Raw genomic sequence first — 24,558 nt, forward strand, 5'->3', positions numbered from 1 at the left:
AAATTGCGCCCTCTATTGGCTCAAGAAGTCAAGATCCAAGATCAGCATATATGGCAACTATATGAAGTTATGTACCGATTTCAGCTGAACTTAGTGCAGTTGTTGGAAGTCATAAAAAAACATTCCATGCAAAATCTCAGCCAAATCGGATAAGAATTGCAGCCTCTAGATGCTCAAGAAGTCAAGATCCAAGGTCGGTTTATATGGCAGCTATGTAAAAACATGGACCGATTTGGCCCATTTACAATCCCAACCGACCTATTTTAATAAGATAAATTTTTGCCAAATTTTAGGCGTCTAGCTTTAATTCTTCGAAAGTTAGCATGCTTTCGACAGACAGACGGACGGACATGACTAGATCGACTTAAAATGTCATGACGATCAAGAATATATATACTTTATGGGGTCTTAGATGCATATTTCGAGGTGTTACAAACGGAATGGCGAAATTAGTATACTGCTATCCTATGGTGGAGTATATAAAAATGCTTTCCCCAAAATTTTATCGGTTGCCTAGCTGAATGAGAAGGTATCTATGTCACTCGTCGTTATGACGGTACATCTTAGCTATTCCGCCACTTGTTAGATGCAAAGGTCTTTGTTTCACGCTACAGTGGTCAGGTAACTACATCGACTAGATCTCAATGCCTCAGATGATGTCGTCCTCAGTACGGCTTTAATACACAAACAGTCGACCCTTTGGGTCCGACTAAGCATAGAACAATAGGTGTACTATTGAAGCGCCGTTCACCAGACTACAACGCCATACATGTTTATAGGTCTGACATATGCAGTAACATGCATGACACTCGATTTCAGCCCCCAACTTTTGCCAATGTCCCTCATGTCCCTTTTTCGCCCTCTTCAAAAGGTGGGTTTTACGCTTTCTGCAAATGGAACATTCTACGAGGAGATTCATCTCTCCATGACTACTTTGTATCTTCTTGTAGAGATATAGAAAGATCTAATTCAAAATTAAATTTAAAGCATTATCGAAACCTTTAGAAAAATAAAATCGGGAAATCCGGAAATCGGTTTATATGCCATGACAAAAACTGAATCTTTGGGTACCATACTTAAAGATATATTTTTCATATGGGCCAAACGAAATGAAATATTGTTTATATAGGGTTGCCCAAAAAGTAATTGCGGATTTTTTAAAATAAAGTAAATGCATTTTTAATAAAACTTAGAATGAACTTTAATCAAATATACTTTTTTTACACTTTTTTTCTAAAGCAAGCTAAAAGTAACAGCTGATAACTGACAGAAGAAAGAATGCAATTACAGAGTCACAAGCTGTGAAAAAATTTGTCAACGCCGACTATATGAAAAATCCGCAATTACTTTTTGGGCAACCCGATAGTTCGCATCCAAAGGTGTTGGTTACAATTAATGGAACATTTATGATTAATCAAGTCCTTTATAGCAAAAAGATTAACAAAATTTAATTTCACACCAAAAAGGTGGGTTGTACCAAAATCGTCCCTTTCATTAGTTGCAAACTCCAGAAATAAATTCCATTTCTACAAAGCCATACCAAAGAAAATCAATATTGTGTTGAAAGTTAACCACGAAATGTTCACATCCTTTTCTTATGAATATTTTCTCTAATGACTTTTGGCAAGATTATGCTCAGGCATAGGGAGAAAATCTAATCCTCAATGGTCTGCCTAAGTAAAGGAAATCCGTGCTTATTTTTTATATTTTTAATAAAAAATATTTACAATGTGGTCACAATTTCCTATTTAAACGAACATATGTGGAAGTGTTTGTGTGGATGTGTGTGTGTGTTTGTGTGTAATATGGCTGAATCTATAGAAAACAACAAATCTTATCATTGGACAATCGTTTACCCCCTTCACGAAAATAATCCCAAGGAAGGCGTCTTTGAGTTGGGCAAGGCAAAGCAACTCCCAACGATATGGTCTAAAGTTTACTCACGTTCAAGCATTTAATATCTAATACTTGAGGGACTTGGTTGGGTAGAGTAAACAACTCCTGCCTGTTGTTAGGTCGGCGAGTATTTGCACCCTTTCCTGACAGGCGACTGACAAGTGTGTGAGATCCACACATAAAGCCAACAAATTTCATATGATATTAAATGGCCATTCTAACAATGTGGTCGTTGTTGTTGTTTTAGCCACTGTGGCTTGAACGCTCCAAACTCAGCCAGTACAACAGGAGAAGCAAACAGCAGCGGCACCACCACCACCATTACCAACAACAACTAATGTCTTAGATAAAATGCAAAATTTATAATATTGCACAGTTTAAGCGATATAAAACGTAAACTTATGGGTTCGACTGGTACGTGCCATATTTGTTAAGAGTCTCTTGGCGGCGCTAAGATGCCAGGAATATCCATATTAAATATATAAAAATGTACAAACACAACTGAAATTACTACACACTCGCACACTGGGCCCACTCACTCACTCACTCACTCACTCACCCACCCAGGCTCACCGGCTCGCTCTCCCCCTCTTTGGCCTGCTCGCTTTGTCTCTCAAAGGACACCAAACGAGCAACAACCAATTGTATTGTTAATGGCTTAGTGGCTGTAATGGGAAACGCCAAAAATTCCTGGGGAGTTGGAGGAAAGAAAGGAGCAAAACACATGCATGGGAACCCTGTTTAAGCCCGAGGACTCCAAAATTTTCAAATGAGTTCCCGGGGCTCAAAACGTATGTACACACTTGCTACACACTTGTGCGTGTGTAGGTATTTGCACCAAAATCCTTGTCATTGGGGTTTTTTTTGCTTTGTTGGTTTTTGTTTACAAAATACATTTTTAAGGACATTTTTTGTTTTGTTTGAGGGCTTTGCATTGGGTGCGTTTCTTTGTTTGGGTTATTTGTGAGATTTCATTTAATGCCAAGTTAAGCTAAAGCACATAGCCTGTCCTTCGCAACACACACACACACACACACTCACGCACTCCTGCAAAATCCAACTAACCTGACTGTCAAAGTCATCATAAATATAATTTCTTTATATCTGTGTGTACTGTCGCCGGTGCTCCTTGCTACCAAGGCAAATGAATACCACTACGCAACGCTAAGGCCTGTCAAACAAATAAGCATTGTGCTGCCAGCTTCCAACAACTGCATAAACACCATAGATGATGGCGAAATGAGACTCAGCCATATTTGAGAAAACAACCCTAAAAGGTAATGGTTATTCACAAATAAGTAAAGGCAGATTGAAATTTGCATAAACAATGGCCAGGTCACAGTGGCTTTGAAAATTTTCGAAAATTATCGCCATGCCGAGGAATATTTAAATTAGAGTAGAGACCATATAAAGTGGGTTTAAAGTTGTTATTAGAAAATACTTGGATGGCATTTGGTAGCACAGCTGAAGTTTTCTATTCTGACTTTAGGAAGAAAGAATTTCCAGTCGAGATGTTGCAAAAAGAAGTAGAAAAGCGTTAAGTTCGGGCGTGCCGAACTTTGGATACCCACCACCAAGGATAAATTAACCACCTTCTGTTATAACAACGCCACTACCATATCCATAGTAATATGCGGGTCTGGTCTGGATCATTTTTGATTCATGTCCCGAAAACTCTTATACATGTCACAGTTTTGGCGAAATCGGACAACAAATCCGCTTTTATGGAAATAAGACCCTAGATTGGAAGATCGGTCTGTATGGCAAAATTGCAAATTTTGCCCATGAACATTCCACTAAGAAACAGGGACAAACTTCTCATATATCAATGAGTGCAGTCCGATTCAAGTTCAAGCTCAATGATATAGGACCTCCTTTTTATAGCCGAGTCCGAACGGCGTGCCACAGTGCGACACCTCTTTGGAGAGAGGTTTTATATGGCAAAGTACCTCACAAATGTTGCCAGTATTAGGAGGGGAAAACCACCAATGAAATTTTTTTTTGTCTGATGATTTCGCCAGGATTCGAACCCAGGCGTTCAGCGTCATAGGCGGGCATGCTAACCACTGCGCTACGGTGGCAGCTAAATATATTCCGATCTGGACCCTTAATCGGCAGATCGCTCTATATGGCAGCTGTATCTAACTATTGCCCGATCTGGACCATTATTAGGTTTGATGACGGAAGACTTAAACCAACTCACTCAACTCATTGAAGTTTAAGCGAAATCGGGTTATAAATGCAGCTTTTATGGGCTCAAGACCTTTTATGGGCAGCTCATTCTATATAGCAGTTATGTTTGAATATAAACCGATCTGAACCATATTTAAGACGAAATTGGATAATATTTGCGGCTTTTAATGGGCTTAAGACCTTAAATCAACAGATCGGTCTATATGAAAGCTATATCTTGGTCCGAACTGAACCGTATTTGAGTTGGATATCGGGAGGCTTAAAATAACTCACAGTTTGTAATTTCATCGAAATTGGATAACAAATGCGTTTTTACGGGCTTAAGACTATATATGTATATGTATGGTCCCATATGGGCCACATTCGGTATGAGTATAGGGTCCCCAAGTACAACTTCCTTTTAAAAATTTCATCGAAATCTGACAAAAAATGCGGTTGGCGATTGGTAAGCCAGATCGGTCTATATAGCAGCTTTATCCAACCGCTATATGCGGTTATGAACCCATTTAGACCATGTTTTGACACGTATGTTGAATGTTGTAGGAGAAGTCGTTGTAAAGAATTTTTGCCAAATCAGATAAGAACTGCGCCCCATAGAGTCTCAAGAAGTCGGATTATATGGGAGCTATATCGAACCCTATTAATCACGATTGTTCGAGGTCATAACAAAACGCATCATGTAAAATTTCAGCCCTCTAGAGGCTTAAGAAGTCAAGATCCAAAATCTGTTTTTATGTCAGCTATATCAAAACATTGACCGATATGGTCCATTTACAACCCATATGACCTAAAATAATATGAAGTATTCATGCAAAACTTCAAGCGCGTTATTCCGTGGACAGTTAGCGCGCTTCAAACATACGGACGAACATGGCTAAATAGATATAGAATGTCAAGACAATTAAGAGTATGAATAGTTTTTTTTGGGTCTCCATAAAAGGCGCATTTATTGTCCGATGTCGCCGAAATTTGGGACATTGAGTTAGGTTAAACCCCTTGACATAGTTCTGCATTATGACACAGATCGGTCAAGATTTGGATATAGCTGCCATATAGACCGATCTCTCGGTTTAAGGTTTTGGGGACAGAAAAAGCGCATTTATTGTCCGATGTCGCCGCAATTTGGGACATTGAGTTGTGTTGGGCCCTTCGACATCCTTTCTCAATTTCACTCAGATCGATCAAGATTTGCATATTGCTGCCATATAGACCGATATCTCGATTTAAAGTCATGGCCCCAAGAAATGCGTATTTAATATAATTCGATTTAACTGAAATTTAACACATTGACTTATGTAGGCTTTTCGACATCCATGTTGTATATGGTTAAGATCGCTTTATTTTTAGATATAGCTACTAAAAATACCAATATTTTTTTATACACAATTGAACAGTGACTTGTACTTATAACTGCTATGGGACATAAGGTATGAAACTTTTACCGGATTTCGATGAGAGGGGGTTTACATATATACCCGAGTTTGTGGGTATCCAAAGTTCGGCCCGGCCGAACTTAACGCCTTTTTACTTGTTTTGTAATCAAGGTGGATATTGAATTTGTTATAGCTCCCATCTATATATACACATAAGTCGATTGGTACTTATAAGGATATAGTAACTAAACATTGGTATGGAATGCTACTTTCGTATGAAATGTTTTATTACCCATCTGAAAGTTTCTGCTAAATTTCATCAAAATCGGTTCAAGTTTGGATGTAGCTCCCATATGAAGATGCTACCCAAATTTCAATTATTGGGCTAAAGCGACCGTAGGTTGAAACTGTGGTGCTATCTCCAAAGTTCGGCACGGCCACCATGCCGCCTGAGTTCAATTCCCGCCTCGAACATTAGAAAAAACTTTCAGCGGTGGTTATTCCCTTACTAATGCTGGCAACATTTGTGAGGTATCCTGAACATATTCAAACATATCTACCAGGTGATGTCGCTATGCGGCACTCCGTTCGGACTGCACTCAATGATATGAGAGAAGTATCCCCTGTTCCTAAATGGAAAATTTAGTAGTAGTAACTTAAAACGTTCTACTTGTTACTGGTTCAATTATACAAGTGGATACAAAAAATGTCCCACAGTATGAGGTAAATAAATTACCCTCGAATATACCATGAAGAAAACAATGGCTGCCCCCTTCCCATTACCATAGCCGAGTTTTAATTTATTATAACAGACAGTTGGCTTTGGTAAAGGAGTTTTACTTGCTCAATATCGAAAATCCCAAAATACCCTATTTCTTCACTCGATTAAATGGATAAATGTAACCACAATCAATTGAAATAATAACTAACCTTTTTAAGTTATTCCATTCTCGACCCAGCATGTTGTATTGCAGAAAATATTCCTGAAAAATAATAAAAAAAAATGGCTTTACAATTATTTTACAAAATTTATAGCTGGTACAAAAACATATAAATGAAAGTATACAGTATGGGAGAAAAAGTCAAACTCAACAAAATTTATTATTAACAAGTAAGAGCGTGCTAAGTTCGGCCGGGCCGAATCTTATATACCCTCCACCATGGATCGCATTTGTCATGTTCTATGCGCAGTATCTCTTTTTAGGCAAACAAGGAATATTGAATAAGAACTGTTATGCTATTGGAGCTATATCAAGTTATAGTCCGATTCGGACCATAAATGAATGCTGAACATTGTAGAAGTCATTGTGTAATATTTCAGTACAATGGTATAAAAATTGCGCTTTTTGGGGGCTCAAGAAGCAAAATCGGGAGATCGGTTTATATGGGAGCTGTAGCAAGCTAATGATCGATTCAGACCATATTAGCCACGTATGTTGAAGGTCATATGGGAAACCGTTGTACAAAATTTCTTCCACAACGGATAAGAATTGCGCCCTCTACTGGCTCAAGAAATCAGGATCTCAGATCGGTTTATATGGCAGTATATCAGGTTCTATACCGATTTGCGCCATACTTAACACCGTTATTGGAAGTTATAACAAAACACCTCATGAAAAATTTCAGCCCAATCGGATGAGAATTACGCGCTCTATTGGCTCAAGAAATCAAGATCCAAGATCGGTTTATATGACAGCTATATCAGATTATGAACCGATTTTAATCGTACTTAACATAGTTGTTGGATGTGACTCCAATACACTACGTGCAAAATTTCAGTCAAATCGGACAAGAATTGCGCCCGCTAGAGGCTCAAGAAGTCAAGACCGAAGATCGGTTTACATGGCAGCTATATCAGGTTATGAACCGATTTGAGCTATACTTCGCACAGTTATTGGAAGTGATACCAAAACACGACGTGCAAAATTTTAGTCAAATCTGACGAGAATTGTGCACTCTAGAGGCTCAAGAAGTCAAAACCCAAGATCGGTTTATATGGCATCTATATCAAAGCATGTACAAATTTGGCCCATTTACAATCCCATCCGACCTACACTAACAAAAAGCATTCGTGCAAAATTTCCATCATAGGATGGGGTTATACTAATTTCGTCATTCTGAGACCCCATAAAGTATATATATTCTTGATCGTCATGTCATTTTAAGTCGATCTAGCCATGTCCGTTCGTCTGTCCGTCATGTCCGCTTGAAATTTTACACAATTACTTTTTATTAGTGTAGGTCGGTTGGGATTGTAAATGGGCCAAATCGGTCCATGTTTCGATATAGCTGCTACATAAACCGACCATGGGTCTTGACTTCTTAAGCCTCTAGAGGGCGCAATTCTCGTCCGATGTGACTGAAAGTTTGCACGTGGTGTTTTGGTATCACTTCCAACAATTGCGCTAAGTATGGTTCAAATCGGTTTGATATAGCTGCCATATACAGCAATCTTGGGTCTTGACTTCTTGAGCTTCTAGAGGGCGCAAATCTCGTCCGATTTGACTGCAATTTTGCACGTGGTGTTTTGATATCACTTCCAATAACTGCGCTAAGTGTGGCGCAAATCGGTTCATGTTTTGATATAGCTGTCATATAAACCGATCTCGGGTATTGACTTCTTGAGCCTCTAGAGGGCGCAATTCTCGTTCGATTTGACTGAAATTTTGCACGTGGTGTTTTGTTAACACTTCCAACAACTGTGTTTAGTATGATTCAAATCGATTCATAACCTGATATAGCTGCCATATAAACCGATCTGGGATCTTGACTTCTTGAGCCTCTAGAGGGCGCAATTCTCATCCGATTTGACAGAAATATATAACTCCAATAGCATAACAGTTCTTACTCAATATTCTTTGTTTGCCTAAGAAGAGATACCGCGCATAGAACTCGACAAATGCGATCCATGGTGAAGGGTATATAAGATTAGGCCCGACCGAACTTAGCACGCTCTTACTTGTTATTTATTTTATTTTTTTTTTAATTTGCTAAAGAATTGCCTTAGGTATTTATTTAAGTAAGAAAAATCCGATGATCTGTTTATATGGAAGCAATAGAGATGGACTCAAACGATACTTGGCATATGATGTTGGAGAAATCATTATGTAAAATCAGTCAAATCGCATAATAATTGCGCCCTCTAGAGGCTAAGGAAGTATAATCGATATGTCGGATTATTCGGGAGTTGGAGGTCGTAGGAGAAATTATGGTAATTCGAGTAAGATTTGCTCTCCCTAGAGGCTCAAGTAGTATAATCGTGAGATCGGTTTTATGAGAGCTATATAAGGTTATGGACCAATTGGGAGCATATTCTAAAAAATGTTGGAAGTCATAAAAGAAATCGGTAAACAAAATTTCAGCCAAATCGAATGAGAATTACGACCTCTAGAGGCTTACGAAATCAATTCAGAAGATCGTAAACCAAAATAAGAGCAAATATGCTAGGTTCGATCAAATCCTGTAAACCCACTACCATGCTTAAAATTTACCTAAATAAACATAGTTGAAGGTCATAGGTGTGCTTAAGGTGTTAAAATACTGCCAAATCCGGCAAAACATTTAAGCTTCTAAGGGCCGCAAAAGACCAATCGAAGAACTGGTTTACGTTGGAGCTATCATAGACTGATTGTTGACTGATTTTGAACATACTAACCACGGAAGTTGATTGTCATCACATAACACATTGTGGAAAATTCCAAACAAACCGGTTAACAATTGGGGCTTACAGCGACCAAGATGTCAAATCGGGAGGCAGTGAGCTAAATCAGGTTACCATACCATACCATTCCTGGCTCGGTTGTTAGAAGTTGTGACAGAACACTTTCTGCAAAACTTTAGCTCAATCGGATTATGTTTGCAACTTCTAGGTGCTCTAGGAGTCAAGTCAATGGACCACTTTATATGGGAGCCATATGCATCATTCTTGTTGAACCTTTATGCGAAATAGTCCACTAATAATGGTTTGTCCTAAAGGAGATCCTTAATGAGGGTTAATTGGATATGAAGGTCGATATGATAAAAAATTTTCTTTAATGTGTCTTTGGGCCGCTCCACCACAATCGGGGCAAAATGGTGTTCAAATGAGAGGTCTTTAGGAATAGAGTATTAGTTAAGTATCCAAATATAGAGGCCACCGTTGCGCAGAGTTTGGCATGTCCGCCTATGACGCTGAACGCCTGGGTTCGAATCCTGGCGAGACCATCAAAAAAATTTTCATCGGTGGTTTTCCCCTCCTAATGTCGGCACCATTTGTGAGGTACTATGCTATGTAAAACTTCTTTCCAAAGAGGCCATTCAGACTCTGCTATAAAAAGAAGGCCCCTTATCATTGAGGTTTAACTTGAATCGGACTGCACTAATTGATGTGAGAAGTTTGCCCCTGTTCCTTAGTGGCATGTTCATGGGCAAAATTTGCAATATGCATCATTCTTTTTGAACCTTTATGCAAAATAGTGGTTTGTTCTAAAATTTTTGGATCAAGCAACCAAGGAGATCCTTAATGAGGGTTAATTGAATATGGAGGTCGATATGATAAAAAAATTTTGTATAACGTATCTTGGGGCCGCTCTACCACCTAAAATATACCAATGGCACACAGAAATTGGAGCACAGTGGTGTCCAAATTAGAAGCTTTTATGAATAGACTATGAGTTAAGTATCCAAATACAGAAGATTCGACGCCTTCGATTTAATCCAGCTTTTACTCTTTCACATCTATTCTTACTTGTTTCAGTTGTTTGGTTGTACCAACAAATACTTCACTTAAGTAAAGACAACTCAAAAATCTTTGTTGGCAATCAAAGCAGCATTTTGTTTAAATCTAAATCCATTTAATCTTACTGACAAAACGTGACAATATTGGAAAATTATTTTCAATTCAATACCCTTAGAGAATACAGCATGGCGAACGTCCGTTTTAGCATGTCAATGTCTTTCGGTCGTTTATCCCACTTAGCAATTGCAAGTTATCACAAAATTTGATCTTTAGCTGAAACTTAACAAAAAATCTGTTTGACTATGGTTGCTGCTTTCCCATGATGCCATTGCCAGTCAGGACAAACGATTTCATTGTTCTCAATTCACATCTTTCTAGTTTTCTATTACTACTGTGGGGGACCTGCTGGGAGCTCACATCCAAAGACAATTAACAGAAAAATTGAGAAATTGTGGGCTGTGGGCTGTGGGATGAAGGAGGAGATTTCATTGGATGGCTGGTTGGTAGGTTCATTGGTTGGTTGATTGCTTGCTTCCATTACGGTGTGCTCGGTAGTGCAAAAACAATTGGGAATGGAAATTAGATGTGTCTTTATTACCAGCAAATCTTCATCTTCTTGGTCTGGATGATTACTCGGGTGATTATCAAGCGTCTGGTGTTCAAAAATTCAAACGTTATTTACATCTTTTTTTCTTTCATTTTTCCTAGTACTGCTACTGTATACTCATCTAAGATGGTGATGAGAAGGTGGAGTCATTGCAAATGTAAATTAAATTCAGTTCAGTTGAGATGAGTTTAGTTGAACGGAGTTTGCCAGCTTTTTTTTTTTTTTTTTTTTTTTTTTTTTTTTTTTTTTTTTTGGAAAGAAGAAAATTAGAAACTAAACGTTGAGTCTATGCGCATTATTTTGCCAGAGTTTTTACCATGCAAAGGGTCGACACGCTGTTATGGCTCTTCCTTTATTTTCCTATTTGTCCTTTGTGTTGGTGGTATATGAGTTCATGTGTATGTGTATTTGGATCGCTTTTTATGGCCCGTGTTGGTTGTTGGGCTGGTACCAAGTCTGCTTTTGAATGGTTTGCATGGGTGCCCTTAATGGCTGTTTTGGTGTCTGATGACTTTGTACGGAATTACTTCGGGGATAAAGGAAATGCTGTGAATTTTTGTGCTTTAATTTACCTATGGCAAAAGAAAAGCTAGAATTTTGAATCCTATATTGTTGTCTTTTTGTTTTGTGTTTGTGCTTGTCAAGAATGGGCCAATTTTATCCTCTACTTAGGTAGTTTGTTTCAGGTATTCTTTGGTAACCCTTAGCATTGTGGGAACATCCATGCGCATTCCGCAAGGCTATTAAATTGGGTTTCATTTGTTTTTTTTTTCTTACTTCAACGTTAGGGAATTGTGATTATAAATAAAATGCTAGAATAGCAATTATATTAAATTGGAATGAGGAAATTTATGTAGGCACCAACATTTCAATTTATACTGAATAGTAAAACACACATCATTCCCACACAATTTCTATTGGGAATATGATATTTTGCACACATTGGAAGAAGGCTAACTTTTAATGACCAATTGTCTTATATAACATAAAACACAGTATGCCTTGTAATCCAAAACAAGTTAAAACGAATTAAGTTCGGATGTTTGGGATACCCACCGCCAGGATATACATATTTTCCCAACTTCACCAATATTTGTGAACCCAGAAAGCTTTTAAGTGGTATATAGACCGACATGAGCCAAATCGAGTAAGGACCTCGGGGGATCTACTACTAAGGTTAGTTTAGGCAGAAAAAAGGGGAAACCTCTTCCTCAGGGATCGAATACCCGAGACGACACTTGAGGTCGAGTGCGAGGCACTGCTGCCAGCGGCACAGATTTTGACTGACAGAACCCTAGTATTGCCATCTGGAAGATCATGTTACACGGATGGATCAAAGCTAGGGGAAAGAGTGGGCCTGGGAGTCACCATTGAGAACCCAGGGACTGAGATTTTAGACTGCCAAAAAACGGTCCTGCAGGCCGAGGTCCAGGCGATATCGGAATGCGTTTGGTGCTGTGGTGCTAACGCGAGGACGTTGAATGTAAATATCTTTACAGTAAAATGGCCATAAGGGCAATAACAACCAGGACGATAAGATCACGAACAGTCTTGTAGTGTAAGAAGGAGATTAACGCCTTTTCTGAGGATGGCGCAATCGGCAATAACAGAGTAAGCGGGAATCAAAGGACAGCCGATTTGGCAGTGAAGGCCAGAGAACCGCCGTCAATAAACTTGGTTTACCCAAAGCCTTTCAAGTCGACGAAGTCCGACTTAAGGGCATCGACGACAAACGCGAATGTAACACTGTGAGAGGACGAGGCTATTACTGAAAGAAAGTAAGAAAGAGGTCAGTATAGCATTTGGTGTCATAACGGGACACATAGAACTACGGGCTCACTAATGCAAAATCGGTGCGGCAAGTGATAGCATGTGTAGGGTATGTGGGGAAGATGATGAGACGTTAGAACATTTCCTATGTCATTGCCCGGCTTTCGCGGTTAACAGACACCGGTACTTAGGTGGTGACACGATACCAGATATAAACCAACTTAGGGAACTGGTATGGAAAACAAGTAAAAGCGTGCGAAGTTCGGCCGGGCCGAATCTTATATACCCTCCACCATTTATCGCATTTGTCGAGCTCTTGCCACGGTATCTCTTTTTAGCAAACAAAGGATAAAAGAAAAGAATTGCTATGTTATTGGAACAATATTAAGCTATGGTTCATTTCGGACCATAATTGAACTGAATATTGGAGACCATAATAGAAGTCATTGTGTAAAATTTCAGCCAAATCTTGTATTAATTGCGCACTTTAGGGGCTGAAGAAGTAAAATACGGAGATCGGTTTATAGGGGAGCTGTATTAGGCCATTAACCGATTCATATCATATTCGACACGTATGTTAAAGGTCATGAGAGAAGCCATTGTACAAAATTTCAACCAAATCGGATAGGAATTGCTCCCTGCAGAGGCTCAAGAAATCAAGACCCCAGATCGGTTTATATGGCAGCTATATCAGGTTATGGACCGATTTCAACTACTCTTAGCACAGTTGTTGAAAGCCATAACAAAACACCTCATGCAAAATTTCAGCCAAATCAGATAAGAATTGTGCCCTCTAGCGGCTCAAGACATCAAGATACCAAATCGGTTTATATGGCAGCTATATCAAAACATGGACCGATATAGCCCATTTACAATCTCAACCGACCTACACTAATAAGAAGTATTTGTGCAAAATTTCAAGCGGCTAGCTTTACTCCTTCGAAAGTTAGCGTGCTTTTGACAGACAGACGGACGTACGGGTCTTAGACGAATATTTCGAGGAGTTACAATCAGAATGACGAAATTAGTTTACCCCCATCCTATGGTGGAGGGTATAAAAATTAAGAATTTTGTAAGAAGCACGGAATTCCTAACTTAATTTTTTTTTTTTTGAAATTACTTTTTAGTTTTAAGAGCGCACAGGAAGCCGATTACTGGCTTAGGTGTATGTCTATAAAGACATGGGACAGATTAATATCTGCGCCCTCTTTTCAACCTAACCTAACCTAGTCCGCCTCATGCCACTTCGGATAAACACCTAAGCCAGTAATCGGTTTGTTGTACGCTCTTAAAACTAAAAAGTAATTTCGAAAAAAAATTTTAAGTCAGAAACCGAAACGATAACAAAATCATTAATTATTCTCCATATCAATTCCCTGTGTCTGTTCATATCTGGTATTGTGTCTCCATCTAAATTCCTTTGGCTGTAAGCCTTGAAAGCCGGCCAATGACATAGGAAATGCTTCAATATCTCTTCATCATCCTCACATGCAATCACTTGCCGCATCTATTCTCCGTAAGTGAGCTCGTACTCCTAAGTGCCCCGCTATTATATGAAAGCTATATTGATCCCCTTTCTTCGCATAGGACTTTTGTCGTCCTACCGACCGTTTCGCTGCTCCACAGTGTTATTTAACTCGGACTGCGTCGCCCTGAAAGGCTTCAGATTAAGCAAGCGATGGCAATTCTCTGGCCTTCACTTTCATTCAGCCTTATTCCGCTACAGCCCGGCAACCAAACGATGCGGATCGTGCAATCCTCAGAGGTCCTTCTTCCACTTCAAGTGGGTTTGTGATTTTACAGTCCTGGTTGTTATTGTCCTGATGGACAGTTGACTGTCAGTAAAGATGTTCACACTCGACGTCCTCGCATTAACACCACACCATCTCACGCAATCCGTGATCGCCCGAAACTCTGCCTGCAGGTCCGTATTATGGTCGGGCATTCTAAAACAGATCTCAGTATCTGGGTTCTCAATGAACACTCCCAGACCCAATTTCTCCTTTAGCTTTGATCAATCTATGTACCATGACCTTTCAGATGGCTATACCAGAGTTCCTTCAATCCAAGACTGAGTCTCGCACTCGAACTTGAATGTCATTTCAGGCATCCGATCGGAAACCTCTTCCATTCCGTCCAGGTTTCCTATTATCGTCTCGATTATACCGCGATGGTATGACCTGCTCCTATTCTCCATCGATTCCCCCATCGCCTCAAATCTCATAACACTGTGGTTAATATAATCTATATGTCTAGGGTTCAGGTATCTAGAATAGTCTCCATTGCCCTAGTGGGCGTGGTACTCATCGCTCCACCTATGCTAACACAACATGTTCCCCGAACCTGTTGTATTATCCTAACGTTGCACTTTTTTTTCCATCGCAGTCCAATAAACTACTGAGGCGTAAGTAAGTATTGGTCTACCAACGGTCATGTGGACTATCCTCGGATTCAGGCCCCATTTCAAGCTACGGCTCTTCCACATAGTGCCCAACATCTGTGAGCCTTTGACATTTTCAGATATCGAATTCGTCAATTGAGGAAACGTGGTGCATCAAATTCGTGTTCTTTGAGAACTGGCAGATAATCTTCTCTGTGTTAACATTGAGACCCCTAGGTTGTGTACCATCTGCAAGACCCTTTCGGTTCCATCTTCATAGCTGCCTTACCCCTCAGAAGTATTATAACATTGTCTGTGTAGCAGGCGGATTCTAATTCCATCTCAGTCCGCATCCGTGATCGGTTATTTATGGTGGTCGCCCATGGGAGTTGCGACAAAATGCCCCACTGTGGCGTGCCCTGTGCCATTTTCTCCCTTATATTTGCGTCATGGGGGCATAATGCTTTCACTAGCTTCCACTAAAGGGAAGCCAGCCTGTAGTATGATATACAAATCTCAAAGCTGGCTACCACTTTATCTCCAGCTCTGAACGATGATTCGTCTTCTGATTTTATACACCTCTAGCCTACTTTGTTGATACAACCAGACAACTCATTTGTTGAAATCTTCGTGGCAGCCAAACCCAGCAAGTTTTTTTAAATATTACTTCCAATTAAATATCATGATTTTAATGTAGAGATGTCGCTCAAAAAATTCTTATTTTTTTCTTCAGTCAAATCAGTGAATTGTATGCTGCACTGAAAAAAATTTTTTCCCGAATTTTAAAGATTCGAGCCAAAGATTAGCAAACATAATTTAAAGATGATAAATTTTCCAACTTTTTTAAGGAAACATAAGGATTAAGGATTTTTATTTTAAATGAAAGACTAATAAATCCTTAACTTTGCGTCTTATTGTTAAAGACAAAAATCGAAAAAGATGGTCAAATTATCGTTGAAAGTTAGGAAATTAACCTTTGGACAAGTCAACAGTGAAGGGCAAATAGGAGCGTCTTTAAATGTGTCATCATTTTGTCATACCGTTTGCAACACATCAAAATATCCATTTCCGACCCTATAAGGTATATATATTCGGGACCGTCGTTAAATCTAAGACGATCTAGCCATGTCATTGCGTCCGTCCGTCCGTCTGTCCAACTGTTGAAATCGCGCAACACTCTTTTAAAATGAAGATGTTGAGCTGAAACTTTGCGCAGGTTCTTTCTTTGTCCATATGCAGGTTAAGTTTGAAGATGGGCTATATAGAACTATATCTTGACATAGCCCCCATATAGCCCAATCTGCCGATTTATGGTTTAAGGCCCATAAAAGTCACATTTATTATCAAATTTTGCTGAAATTTGGCACAGTGAGCTGTGTTAGGCCCTTGAACATCTTTTTTCAATTTGGCTCAGACTGCAATATGGGGCTCAAATGAAAGGTCTTTGGAAGTAAAGCACGAATCTGATATCAATGTTTATGGGGCCACCCCACCCCCATTACCCCACGCAAATAGGAAGTAAAGGGTGATTTTTTTGAGGTTAGGATTTTCATGCATTAGTATTTGACAGATCACGTGGGATTTCAGACATGGTGTCAAAGAGAAAGATGCTCAGTATGCTTTGACATTTCATCATGAATAGACTTACTAACGAGCAACGCTTGCAAATCATTGAATTTTATTACCAAAATCAGTGTTCGGTTCGAAATGTGTTCATTCACCGTAATGTTGTGTCCAACAGCATCTTTGAAAAAATACGGTCCAATGATTCCACCAGCGTACAAACCACACCAAACAGTGCATTTTTCGGGATGCATGGCAGTTCTTGAACGGCTTCTGGTTGCTCTTCACTCCAAATGCGGCAATTTTGCTTATTTACGTAGCCATTCAACCAGAAATGAGCCTCATCGCTGAACAAAATTTGTCAAAATTTGAACACATTTCGAACCGAACACTGATTTTGGTAATAAAATTCAATGATTTGCAAGCGTTGCTCGTTAGTAAGTCTATTCATGATGAAATGTCAAAGCATACTGAGCATCTTTCTCTTTGACACCATGTCTGAAATCCCACGTGATCTGTCAAATACTAATGCATGAAAATCCTAACCTCAAAAAAATCACCCTTTATTTGCTGACCATTGTAATATAAGACTCAAATAAGAGGTATTTCAGAGTAGAACACGTATCTGATATATATTTTCAAAGCCAAGTTACTGAACGGCCGCCCCATCCCCCAAAACACCCCACAAATCGGTTATGTTTCCAAGTGTCGAAAGAAGTATTCAAGTGTTTAGGCTTCCTTAGACGGTGTAAGAATTACTTCACTCCTTCTGATTTTCTCAACATCTACAACACTTTCATAAGGCCGAAAATGGAGTACCGAACACTGAAATGTGTTCATTCACCGTAACGTTGCGTCCAACAGCATCTTTGAAAAAATACGGTCCAATGATTCCACCAGCGTACAAACCACACCAAACAGTGCATTTTTCGGGATCCATGGGCAGTTCTTGAACGGCTTCTGGTTGCTCTTCACTCCAAATGCGGCAATTTTGCTTATTTACGTAGCCATTCAACCAGAAATGAGCCTCATCGCTGAACAAAATTTGTCAAAATTTGAACACATTTCGAACCGAACACTGATTTTGGTAATAAAATTCAATGATTTGCAAGCTTTGCTCGTTAGTAAGTCTATTCATGATGAAATGTCAAAGCATACTGAGCATTTTTCTCTTTGACACCATGTCTGAAATCCCACGTGATCTGTCAAATACTAATGCATGAAAATCCTAACCTCAAAAAAATCACCCTTTATATTCTTGATCAGCGTAAAAATCTAAGACGATCTAGATATGTCCGTCCGTCTGTCTGTTGAAATCACGCTACAGTCTTTAAAAATAGAGATATTGAACTGAAATTTTGCACAGATTCTTTTTTTGTCCATAAGCAAGTTAAATTCGAAGATGGGCTATATCGGACTATATCTTGCTATAGCCCCCATATAGACCGACCCGCCGATTAAGGGTCTTAGGCCCATAAAAGCCACATTTATTATCCGATTTTGCTGAAATTTGGGACAGTGAGTTGTGCTAAGCCTCTCGACATCCTTCGCCAATTTGGCTCAGATCGGTGCAGATTTGGATATAGCTGCCATATAGACCGACCCTCCGATTTATGGTCTAAGGCCCATAAAAGCCACATTTTTTATCCGATTTCGCTAAAATTTGAGACAGTGAATTGTGTTAGGTCCTTCGACATCCTTTGTCAATTTGGCTCAGATCGGTTCAGATTTGGATATAGCTGCTATATAGACCGATCCTCCGATTAAGGGTCTTAGGCCCACAAAAACCACATTTATTATCCGATTTTGCTGAAATTTGGGACAGTGAGTTGTGTTAGACCCTTCGACATCCTTCGTCAATTTGGCTCAGATTGGTCCAGATTTAGATATAGCTGCCATATTGACCGATCTTTCGATTTAATGCATTTACTTTCTTTTAAAAAATCCGCAATTACTTTTTGGGCAACATATAGGTTTTGGGGCCATAAAACTTTAATGTACTTCAAACTCAAAACACCTGAGTACCTCTTATTAGAAAAATCTTGGTTTAGAATCAATAGATTTTCTCTACTCTTTTTTCGCCATTATAGAAAACACAAATAGCGTCATACTTAATACATACATATGCTTGTATGTGTGTATTTTGTCAATAGTGCTATGGAAAATTTGTGCTGCGTATAAAGGAAAAATCTCATCAGATTCTGGGTAATAAAATATTAAAATTATATGGCCATTTTCATTTCATGCATATTAATATACACGTATGGCGGGGGGGTTAAGGCGAATAGCACAGAGAAACAACCCATACACCCCCTTTTCGAAGGAGCATAAATTTCTTAGCCCCACTTTTTCCATTCGTAGTCTGTTCATTCTACACCACCTCTTACTCCTGCTGCTGTTGCCGCCTTAGAAATAGAGCGCACTAGTTTTACACCCTGTTATCGAAAACCATAACTTATTAAAGTTAATGTTCATATTTAGAATTTTCATTCGTTTCAGATGCTGCCAAATACAGGGAAGCAACCCAACCTTCTGCAGCTTTTGGAACACAGACGAGTACACCACCCACCCACTATAACGGCTACAAGGACATGGTTGAGGTAGCATGGCTGCTCCTTTGGGCTAGAGAGGGCTGTTTGCTACGTTTACGTTTTTTCACAGTTAATCAAGAAAGCAAAACCACGTTTCGCAGGCATATCATGGAGCACATGGCAAAAACAAATCGATGGCAGAATCAGTGGCAGCAAAATGAGAATCATAGTAAACTGTGGTACGTGCGCAACAGCATTTTGTGCCCATTCCCTTGCATTGCAAGAGCAAGAACGAAGCAAAAAACAAGAAAAAAAAAAACGGCAACCATACAAATGTAAATGCTAGCTGGGTAAGTAAGTATACGACATGGTGGGTACACCTGACAAGGCACAAAGGCACAACCGGCAATCATTTCATTTTGGGTAAACAACCCCCAATATCATCATCAGGACGACGACAATGACGATGCCAACGACTACTGCCACAACTATGGCAATGACGCGGGGGACGGGGTCTTTCTTGGCTAAGGAACATTGGAGGCTAGCAAGTGAACAAGTGAGCAAGCGAGCATTGACATCAATGACAGCCATAGTAGTCATAAGCTTTTGTTTTTATGTGTGGAACAAGTGGTTAAATTATCGTCTCAATGTTGTCAAATACAAATAACTTTTTAAGGAGGCAGCTTCAGCTCTAAAAAAAATAATAACAGCAATAGCAAGAACACCAACAGACAAACCTCGCACTATTGCACAGTGGTGTGGAACAAAAAATCAGATACTTTTGTGTAATATCACTAAGAAGGAGTGAGAGTGCTTGGATAGGTATATAAAGCCAAAGTGATGGAGCTATTAGGGCTTTTGAGATAGGGCGTCGTGTCTAGTTTGAAATTTTGTTGCTAGATTTCCAAATGTATAAGCAAAAATTCGCCTTTGATGCTTTAAGTGATTGCGGTTAAGGAGAAATATATCGAATAGTGAGGAAAATTTCAAGAAAATCGATTCCGACGTTTTTATACTCACCACCGAAGGATGGGGGTATACTCATTTTGTCATTCCGTTTGCAACACATCGAAATATCCATTTCAGACCCTATAAAGTATATATGTATTCTTGATCAGCGTAAAAATCTAAGACAATCTAGACATGTCCGTCCGTTTGTCTGTTGAAATCACGCAAATGCAAATTTTACGTATGAACATTCCACTAAGGAACAGGGGCAATTTTCCCACATATCAATGAGTGCAGTCCGATACAAGATTTAAGCTCGATGATAAGGGGCCCCCATTTTATAGCCGAGTCCGAACGGCGTGCCGCAGTGCGACACCTCTTTGGAGAGAAGTTTTTCATGGCATAGTACCTCCCAAATATTGCCAGCATTAGGAGGGGAAAACCACCGCTGAAAATTATTTTTTCTGATGGTCTCGCCAGGATTCGAACCCTAGCGTTTAGCGTCATAGGCGGACATGCTAACCTCTGCGCTACGGTGGCCTGAAATCACTCTACAGTCTTTAAAAATAGAGATATTAAGCTGAAACTTTGCACAGATTCTTTTTTTGTTCATAATCAGGTAAAGTTCGAAGATGGGCTATATCGGACTATATCTTGATATAGCCCCCTTTTAGACCGATCTGCCGATTTAGGGACTTAGGCCCATAAAAGCCACATTTATTATCCGATATTGCTGAAATATGGGACAATGAGTAAAGTTAGGCCCCTAGACATTTTCCTGCAATATGGCATAGATCGGATCAGATTTGGATATAGCTGCCATATAGACCGATCTCTCGATTTAAGATTTTGGGTCCATAAAAGGCAAATTTATTATCTGATAATGCCGAAATTTGGGACAGTGAGTTATGCTAGGTATTTCGACATTCTTCTTTAATTTCGTCCAGGTCGATCCAGATTTGGATATAGCTGCCATATAGACCGATTTCTCGATTTAAGGTTTTGGGCCCATAAAAGGCGCATTTATTGTCCAATATCGCCGATATTTGGGACAAAGAGTTAAGTTAGGCTTCTAGATATCTCCCTGAAATATGGCACAGATCTGTCCAGATTTGGATATTGCTGCCATATAGGCCGATTTCTCGATTTAAGGTTTTGGGCCCATAAAAGGCGCATTTATTATCCGATATTGCTGAAATTTGGAACAAATAGTTAAATTAGGCCCCTAGATATTTCCCTGCAATATGGCACCGATCGGTGCAGATTTGGATATAGCTGCCATATAGACCGATTTCTCGATTTAAAGTTTTGAGCCCATAAAACGCGCATTTATTGTCCGATGTCTCCGAAATTTGAAACATTGACTTAAATTTGGCCCCTCGATATCTTTATGCAATATGGCACAGATCGGTCCAGATTTGGATATAGCTGCCAAATAGACCGATCTCCTGATTTAAGGTTTTGGGCCCATAAAAGGCGCGTTTATTGACCGATTTCGCCTAAACTTGGGACAGCGAGTTAAGTTAGGCCCCAAGACATCCTTCGTCAATTTACTCCAGATCGGTCCTGATTTGGATATATCTGCCATATAGATCGATCTCTCGAGTTAAGGTTTTGGGTCCATAAAAGGCGCACTTATTATCCGATGTCGCCGAAATTTGGGACAGTGAGTTATGCTAGGAATTTCGACATCCTTATTCAATTTGGCTCAGATCGGTCCAGATTTGGCTATAGCTGCCATATAGACCGATCCCACGATTTAAGTCGATGCCGATGTCGCTAAAATTTGGGACAAAGAGTTAAAGTAGGCTCCTAGACAACTTCCTGCAATATGGCACAGATCGGTACAGATTTGGATATAGCTGCCATATAGACCTATATCCCGATTTAAGGTATTGGGCCTTTAAAAGGCGCATTTATCATCCGATGTCGCCGAAATTTGGGACAGAGAGTTGTGATAGGCTCTTCGACATCTCTCCTTAATTTGGCCCAGATCGGTTCAGATTTGGATATTGCTGCCATATAGACCGATCTTTCGATTTAAGGTTTTGGGCCCATAAAAGGCGCATTTAGTGTCCGATGTCGCCGAAATTTGGGACAAAGAGTTAAGTCAGGCCCCTAGACATCTTCCTGAAATATGGCACAGATCAGTCAAGATTTGGATATAGTTGCCATATAGACCGATTTCTCGATTTAAGGTTTTGGGCCCATAAAAGGCGCACTTATTATCCGATGTCGCCGAAATTTGGGACAGTGAGTTATGTTAAGCCCTTCGACATACTTCTGCAATATGACACAGATCTACAGGTTCAGATTTGGATATAGCTGTCATATAGACCGATCTTTCATTTTAAGGCTTTGGGCCCATAAAAGGCGCATTTATTGTCCGATTTCGCCGAACTTTGGGACAGTGAGTTTTGCTAGGTCCTGATTTGGATATAGCTGCCATATAGACCGATCTCTCGATTTTAGGTTTTGGGCCATAAAAAGCGCATTTATTGTCCGATGTCGCCGAAATTTGGGACAGTGAGTTGTGTAAGGCTCTTCGTCATCTCTCTTTAATTTGGCCCAGATCGTGTCTCAATTTTAAATCTTAGCGCCATAAACGGCACATTTATAATCTGATTTTGCTGAAATTTGACACAGTGACTTATGTTAGACTTTTCGACATCCGTATCGTATATGATTTAGATCGGTATATGAATGGATATGGCTACCAAAAAGACCAATATATTGTTCTACAAAATTTAACAATGACTTGTACTAATTAGACCACTCAATATACGTGTCGAATTTAGTCCAAATCGGACCATACTTCGATAAAGCTGCTATGGGGGCATAAATTATGCATTTTTCACCGGATTATGACGCAAGAAGATTTAAATATATACCCGAGGTGGTGGGTATCCAAAGTTCGGCCTGGCCGAACTTAATGCCTTCTTACTTGTTAATTTATACTTTTAACAAAAACAGATTAGGAAGGTTTGGTAAAACAAGTAAAAGCGTGCTTAGTTCGGCCAGGTAGAATCTTGGAAACCCACCACCATGGATTCTGCTAAAAATTTATACGAACTAAAATAAGTTGTAGGACAAAATTTTATTCTACATACCAAACTTCTGTCAAACCAGCAAAAATTAAAGCTTCTAGGAAACGAACACCGAACCGATCGGTTTATATGGGAGCTATATCAGGTTATAGACCGATTTGGACTGTACTAGGCACAGTTTTTCAAAATCATAACAGAATACTACGTGCAAACGTTTAGCCATATCGGGCAAAAATTGCGGCTTTCTGGGGCTTAAGAAGTGAAGTCGGGATATCGGTTCATATGGGAGTTATATCAGGTTATAGACCGATATAGACCTTACTTGACACAGTTGTTGAAAGTTATAACAGAACACTACGTTCAAAATTTCAGTCAAATCGGACTAAAATTGCGGTTTCCAGGGGCTCAGGAAATTCAATCTGGAGATTGGTTTATATGGGAGCTATAATTAAATCTGAACCGATATGGCCCATTTCTAAACCCCAACGACATATATCGATGTTAGGTATCTGTGCGGACGGACATGGCTAGATCGACTCAGAACGTCGAGAGGATCAAGATTATATATACTCTATGGGGTCTTAGACGAATATTTCGAGGTGTTATAAACGGAATGATTAGATTAGTATACCCCCATCTTATGGTGCTGGGTATAAAAACAATCAGCATTTCCAAGGCGTAGCTTCTTAATAGCAAACAAAAATTTATTTTAAAATTTGATATTTTATTATTTATTGAACGTTTTACTATAGTAAAAGTCCCTTATGGCGCCCCTCCCATCAATTTTGCATAAAAATTTCAAATTATTTAAACTGTTTTTTAATACTACGTAGTTTAATATTGCGCCTGGCGCTAAGTTAGTAGGCATTTCGGAATTTTAAATTTTGTTAAATTGTTAAGGCGCCATTGCTTGAAAAGGCGTTTTTTGCATACAAAATAAGGGGTTTGGCTTGACTATATCACAGTCGCTGTATGTAAAGCCGATTTTTTCTTTGTATGTTGGTCACATAAAAAATAGTTGTTGTAAAATTTGTACCACAAATATCGTATCGGTTCGTATCCAGAAAAATCAGAAAGCTTTTCAGCTGTATTTATCCCTTCCTAATGCTGGCGACAATTTTGAGGTACTTTTTCATGTGAAAACTTCTCCCCAAAGAGATGTCGGTCTGCCGCACGCCGTTCGGGCTCGGCTATAAAAAGGAGGTCCCTTATCCTTGAGCTTAAAATTGAATCGGCACTATCAAAGTTTGGGGAAAAACTTGGAAAAACCAACGACAGTATTCCAAAAATTAATTTTTGGGTTGACCACTGTGCAAAAATGGAAATACTTAGGACCATGAAACCGGCCTCAAACGACATTTGGAACATATGACTGATATGGATTAGAAACTAGGCTTTATAAGCTGTTGTTTGAGGCCGGTTTCATGGTCCTAAGTATTTCCATTTTTGCACAGTGGTCCGCGCAAAAATGATTTTCGATTATTGGGGCTGGTATTTTCCCCCGAAATTCGATAGGGTAATGATTATTCGGAA

The 24,558-nt window shown here is 39.4% G+C and overlaps 1 long non-coding RNA gene across 1 annotated transcript in view; it reads right to left on the reverse strand.

The window, feature by feature from the left end:
• Window positions 1–6,389: 6,389 nt before the first annotated feature.
• LOC131995110 (uncharacterized) overlaps window positions 6,390–24,558 on the reverse strand; it is a 367,754-nt gene continuing 349,585 nt past the window's right edge. The window contains exon 3 of the long non-coding RNA XR_009397163.1: window positions 6,390–6,445. This is a non-coding gene — a long non-coding RNA (uncharacterized LOC131995110). The remainder of the gene's footprint in view (window positions 6,446–24,558) is intronic.

The sequence above is a fragment of the Stomoxys calcitrans genome, chromosome 2 (genome assembly GCF_963082655.1).
Source record: "Stomoxys calcitrans chromosome 2, idStoCalc2.1, whole genome shotgun sequence".
Taxonomy (NCBI): Eukaryota; Metazoa; Arthropoda; class Insecta; order Diptera; family Muscidae; genus Stomoxys; species Stomoxys calcitrans.